This window comes from Rhincodon typus, chromosome 25 (assembly GCF_021869965.1).
Source record: "Rhincodon typus isolate 14 chromosome 25, sRhiTyp1.1, whole genome shotgun sequence".
NCBI lineage: Eukaryota > Metazoa > Chordata > Chondrichthyes > Orectolobiformes > Rhincodontidae > Rhincodon > Rhincodon typus.
The window spans coordinates 43,411,143-43,418,090 of NC_063356.1; positions in this window are offsets into that span (position 1 = coordinate 43,411,143).

Sequence of the window (6,948 nt, forward strand, 5' to 3'; positions counted from 1 at the left end):
GCAGGTAATAGGGAAGGCAAGTGGAATGTTGGCCTTTATTTCAAAGAAAATGGAGTATCAAAATAAGCAAATCTTGCTGAGACTATACAGGAACTAGCCAGACCACTGTGAGCAGCTTTGGTACTCTTACCTCAGGAAAGATGTACTGGTATTGGAGAAAGAGTCAATTGACTGAATGGCCTATGTCTTGTGGTCTTATTTGGGACCCGGTGATGACAGGGAATCTCTTTAAGAGTCCAGGGATGGAAGGGAATATGCCATACCTCTTCAACTGAGTGCAGCATCCTGATCAAATCCTGCAATTCTTCAAATCACTCTTAGAATTGGAGCCGTCTGTACAACAGCTGCAGTCAATGAACTGGGTTAGCTTCACACTAACTCTCCAGTATAACTAGCATCCTGGCCTCTGATAATAAAGGTATCGACTACAAAGGGCTTCTAATAACGTGCATAAATCTTTGGTTCAGTTCCAGCCAGAATATTGCATCTAGAACTGTGCACCACACTTTAGAAAGGATATGAAGGCATTGGAGAGAATGCAGAGAAGATTCAAGAGAATGCATACGGGGATGAGGGTCTTCAGTGACATCGACAGATTTGAGAAGCTGTATCTGTCCTCCGTGGAAAAGAGAAGGGTCAGAGGAGATGACTGTGGTTAGGTATTTTACACAGTTTATGGTCAAGATGTGGAACTGCGCTGCCTTAGAGGCAGGTTTAATCATGGCTTTCAGAAGAGAATTGATTCATTACCTGAAGAGAAAAAAATTTTCAGGCAAGAATGACAAAGTCATCTCACCGAGACTCAGCTCCGACATGATGAGCTGCATCCGATTCTAGTTAGTGCCTAATTTAGGGTTCGTTGTTCTACTGCTCAATGCCTCTAGTTATGAAGCCCAGGATCCTACATGCCCTGCTAGCTACTATCTCAATATGTCCTGTCACTTTCACCTTCAATGTACATGAATCTGAATTAAATCTTTATTCACTCTGTCAAAATGCACCACTTCATATTGCTCTGGATAATTCTACCTCATCTGCCTGGTTTACTAACCTATCTATGTTACATTGCATCCCATTTCCTGTCATATTCCAAGTTCAGGATAGAGTCATATTATACAGTCATAGAGTCATAGAGCATGGAAACAAATTTTGATATGTTAGTCTCGATTTCCTTATACAAGTCACATTTTGTACCAAGAAAGCAGTGACCTAGGATTGACATTTGAGGACCATCTTCCAGTTTAAATAAACGTATTCTCAGAGTGTTGATTTTTGTCCTTAAGCTATTGCTTTACCCAGCTGACATTGACCCTTTGATTCCATGAGTGTTAATTTTGTTCACTGGCCTTTTATGTGGTACTTTGTCGAAATACAATCCCTTCATAAACCTTCTGTTCAATGACAAACATTGCCTCTGCTTAATTAACTCAAACCTTTCCAAGCGCCTGTTAATTTTTTTGTTTTCCTTTGGTTACTGTTTCTATCCACTGCTGATGTTGAGGTATAGAGTTACTAGAATTGACCCTACACCCTTGAACAAAGATGTTACATTTACCACAATCCAAACGTTTGACAGCTCTCCTGTATCTGGAGAAGATTGGAAGATTACGGCAAACCCTTCCGCTATCTCCAAACCGGGATACAAGCCATCCAGTTTGAGCGATAAGAACATTAGAACTCGGAGCAGGAGTAGGCCATTGGGCCCCTCAAGACTGCCCCGCCATTTAATAAGATCATGGCTGATCTATTTGAGACTCAGCTCCACTTACCCGCCCGCTCACCATAACCCTTAATTCCTTTACTGTTCAAAAATCTGTATATTATTGCCTTAAAAAAAAAATCACTGCGATAGCCTCAACTGCTTCACTGGGCAGGGAATTCCACAGATTCACAACCCTTTATGAGAATAAATTCCTCCTCAACTCAGTCCTAAATCTGCTCCCCCTCATTTTGAAGCTATGCCTCCTAGTTCTAGTTTCACCCAGCCTGCTTCTATCTTATTTATTCCTTTCATAATTTTATATGTTTCCAAAAGACCGCCCCCCCCACCATTCTTCTAAATTCCAATGAGTATAGTCCCAGTCTATTCAATCTCTCCTCATAAACCAACCCTCTCAATTCCAGAATCAACCTAGTGAACTTCCTCTGCACCCCGTCCAGTGCCAGTACATCCTTTCTCAAGTAAGGAGACCAAAACTGTACACAGTATTCCAGGTGTGGCCTCACCAGCATCCTATACAGATGCAGCATTATCCCCCAAGGTGTATTACTCTATGAAAAGCCAGCTTCTCCCACGAATCCTAGATTTCAGTTTTGATCCCATCCATTACCTTGACCAGTTTTGCTTCTATTAGTATTTGATCAGTAGTTTCCTCTTTAGTAAAGTTCTAAGAAAGGGTCACTGGACCCGAAGTGTTAACTCTGATGTTTTCTTCACAGATGCCGCCAGATGTGCTGAGCTTTTCCGGCATCTTCTGCTTCTGTTCCTCTTTAGTAAACTCTGATATACAGCACTCAGTAAGTGAACAGGCCTTTACCTGTGCCTCTGAGCATGACTCATTCTTCACTAATTCACTGATAATTTTTGGGGAAGCAAATCTACTGTTCTCACCCAGCCTGGCCTATAGTTGACTCTTAACTGGCCTCTGCAATGGTCCAGCAGGCCACTTAGATTAAGGGTGATTGAAAATTGATAACAAATGCTGCCCTTGGCAGCAACACCTACAGCCTCTGAAAGAATAAAGATATAAAAGTCCTCCCTGTCCTTAAGGGGCTTCACAGCCTCTCACTAGCTTTTTAGCTCCCAGCTGAAGGGGAGCATTGGTGGAGTCTAGAAGATTGTCAGTCTCTGCTTTGTCTCAGTGATACAGCTGTATCGTGTGAGAAGAGGAGTCAACTTGCCAAAGAAAAGGTTTGAATGAGTCTGCATTTCCTCTGAATTCTAGAACCTCATCAAGTCATGTCTGGATGGAGCAAATGGAGAGCCAGGAATGAGAAAGATTCATCAGGAAGGAAGGCCAGTGGTCTCACCACTTTTTCAAAAAAATCTCTGTGGGATGTGGGTATCACTGGCTCAGCCAGCATTTATTTCCCGTCCCTAGTTGCCTCTTTGAGAAGGTGGTGCTTTCTTGAACTATGGCAGTCCATGTGCTGTGGGTTGACCCACAATGCCATTAGGGAGGGAATTCCAGGTTTTTGACCTGGCGACACTGAAGGAACAGCGATATACTTCCAAATCAGAATGGTGAGTGGCTTGGAGGGGAACTTGAAGGCAGTGGTGTTCCCATGTGTCTGCTGTCCTTGTCCTTCTAGATGGAAGTGGTCGTGAGTTTTGAAGGTGCTGTCAGAGGAGCCTTGGTGAATTTCTGTAGTGCATCTTGTAGATGGTACATACTGCTACTAATGAGCGCTGGTGGTGGAGGGAGTTTGTTTGAGGATGTGGTGCCAATCAAGCAATAGATTGGCAATAAATGAAAGGAATTTGGATATTATTGCAGAGCTGCGGAGGAGCTAGGTTAATCTGTTAATACGCCGATGCTGTGTGACGGATGTGAACGCCCACATGTGGTTAGTTTCTGATGTTGATAACAAAATTTCCCAATTTGAAACCAGTCGGCTCTCTATGGCTATAGTTACAGATGGTTACAGATCTGTGCATTAAAAATAGCTGTGGTCAGCCTGATGGTTATTAGTGCACCCTGCAGGTTCTACCAGAGCAATGATAGAACACTGGAGAAGGCTGGAGTCTTTAATTCCAGAGTTCTCACTACCTGGGACCCAAGCTCAGCCAACTGAGTCCTGTTGAGGGGTGCAACTGGTGACAGGCTGAAGTTTAAACAGCACACCTAGTTTTGCAACATAGGAAGGGATAGGAGCACAAAGAGGTTCTTCCTACACCCGCCTATTCAATTCCTTCTTGCAGTCAGTTACCAGCTAAACAAGGGCCACAGTCAGGTTTTTGCAGTTTTCAAAGTTCAGGTTCACCCCCAAACCTGACCCAGGCAGCGTCCACATCCTTTCTGGGGTTGAGAGTTAAATCATTTGATCTGCCAATATGTTGACAGTGGGTTTTTACATTGGAGGAAGTGGTGAGCGAGAGCGCTATCGTTGATGCAGCTGGAGTAGAAAAATGCTCAAAGCTGTGCATATATTGTACAACCCAAAAACCTGTGATACGCAAATGAGTCAGGTGCAAAATGACTGCAGCACCCCTCCCCCATCACTAACTCATTAACATGGCTATAAAGATGTGGGACTCTGAACCCACAAGTTGTAAATTTGAACCTGATATATTGAGAAGGCAAGAGGGACATCCACAGGAAGTGACGGAGGCCAGGTATTTATTGTCATCATTGGGTTCAGGATTTCATTTAAACTGGAGGCTTTCACCACCCTGAAAGGACCCAGAGCTGGAGCAGGCCAATATAAGTTTAGGACATTGTGCTGGCTTTTGGGTGTCTGTGTTGGTGAACAGTAAGAGCCAAGACCCTACGAGAAAACCTCGGGCCTCCTCAGCCATGAGGTTCCTGCACTCAGCCTCCCTCTATATTCTCCCTCCCCTTACACTCTCCCTCCCCCTACTCCCTCACCGCAACCACCCCTCCCCGGAATCTCTCCTTTGCTGGAATGTCTTACTCGCTGACCTTTCTCCTTCCCAGCACTGTCTCCCTCTGCTCACGCCCTCCCTCCCTATGCTCCCTCCCTATGCTCACTCCCTCCCTGAACTCAGTCCCTTCTTATGCTCATTTTGTCCCTTACTGCATGGTCTCCCTCACTAAGCTCTCTCTGTCTCCTCCCTAGGATTCCTTGTAATCTTTCCCCTGTCCAGGGCATTGTCAGCAAATCCCAGGCCCATCTACCTACCCTCAACAGGCCTCTGCGGTAAAGAATTCCACAAATTCCTCTGGTCGTAGACTGCCCCATGAGGGGAAACATCCTCTCATCATTTACCCTGTCAAGCCCCTTAAGATTCCAATATGTTTCAATGAGATCACCTCTCATTCCAGTGAGTAGCGTCCTAGCCTGTTTAGCCTTTTCTCATAAAACAATCCCTCCATACCTGGGATCATCCAAGTGGACCTTCTCTGAACTGCCTCCAATGAAATGATATCTTTCGTTTTAAAGGGGGCTAAAACTGCTCACGGTACTCCAGATGTGGTCTCACCAGCACCTTGTCCAGTAGTAAGACTTCCCTGCTCTTATACTCCAACCCCCTTGAATTAAGGGCCAACACTGTATAAGCCTGCTGTACCTGTGTGCTAGCTTTCTGTTTCATGCACAAGACCCCCCAAGGTCCTTTGTGTTGCAGCTTTCTGCAGTTTTTCACCATTTAAATAACACTCTGTTCTTCACATTTTCCCACTTATACTCCATTTGGTAATTTTTTTGCCCACTTTCTTAACCTATCAATATCTCTCTGTAAACTGTTTGTATCCATCTTGCAACCTGCCTTTCCATCTATTTTTGTGTTGTCTGAAAATGTGGCTGCAGAACGTTCATTTCCTTCCTCCAAGTCACTAATATATATTGCAGTCCCAGCACTGATCGCCTTGGAACCCCACTGGTTATAGTTTGCCAATCTGTAAAGGAACCCCATATTCCCACTCACTGTTTCCTGCCCATTAGCCAGTTCTCTGTCCACACTAGTATACTGCCTGCTACACCATGGACTCTTTTCTTATGACTTAACCTTTTGTAAAGGTTACAAGCCACCTTCTAGAAGACCAAATACAATACATCTACTGGATTCCCTCTACCTATTCCATTTGAGACTTCCTCGAAAATTCTAATAAGTTAATCAGTCTCGATTTCCCTTTCATGAAGCCATGCTGACTCTGCTTGATTAGATAATGATTTTCCAAATGGTCTGTTATTACTTCCTTAATAATTGATTCCAGTCCTTTTCACCCATAGATGTTAGGCTAGTCAGCCTATAGTTACCTGCTTTTTGCCTTCCTCCCTTTTTGAACAGGGGTGTCACATTTCCAATCTTCTGGTACTTCTCCAGAATCCAAGGATTTTTGGAAAATTTCAACTAATACATCCACTTCTCTGCAACTACTTCTTTTAGGATCCTGGGTTGCAAGCCATCAGGGTCAGGGGACTTATCTGCCTTTAGCTCCTTTAGTTACAGTCATAGAGTCATACAGCACAGAAACAGACCCTTTGGTCCAACCAGTCCAAGCCAAACATAATCCCAGACAACACTAGTCCTACTTCCCTTGTCCTGGACAATATCCCTTCAAATCTTTCCTATTCAGATAAATATCCAAATGCATTTTAAACATTGTAATTGTACCCGAATCCATCACTTCATCAGGAAGTTAATTCCACACGTGAACCACCCTCTGTATATGTCTTTTTAAAATTTCTCTCCTCTTGCCAGTATTCTTTAGTATTAATGGAATGTTCAAACTATCTCCCACCATAAAGACTATTGCAAATTATCTGTTTCACATTTGTATTTCTGGACTGCTTTTTGTATTTTTTATTGTGAACACAAATGCGATGTATTCAGTCAACTACTCTGCATCTTCCTGAATCCCCAGAATAATTCCCAGCCTCATTCTCTAAGGGGCCCATGTTCACTTTGGCCTTTTTGTTTAGTATATATTTTAAGAAGCTCTTACAATCCAATTTTATATTAATTGCTAGTTTATTCTCAGTTTAGTTTTTCCTTATTTTGGTCTTCCTTTGTTAGCTTTTAAAATTTACCCAATACTCTGGTTTACCAATAACCTTTGCCACATTGTATGTTTTTTTACTTTCAATTCGATACTTTCCTTAACCTCCTTGTGTGACTATGACTGGTTTATCCCCTTCCTAAAATACCTCTTCCTCACTGGAGTATATCTTTGCTGTGAGTCATGAACTATCTTCTTAAATGTCTGTCATTATTCCTCAACTATCTTTTCTGGTAGAGATAGTAGGAACTGCAGATGCTGGAGA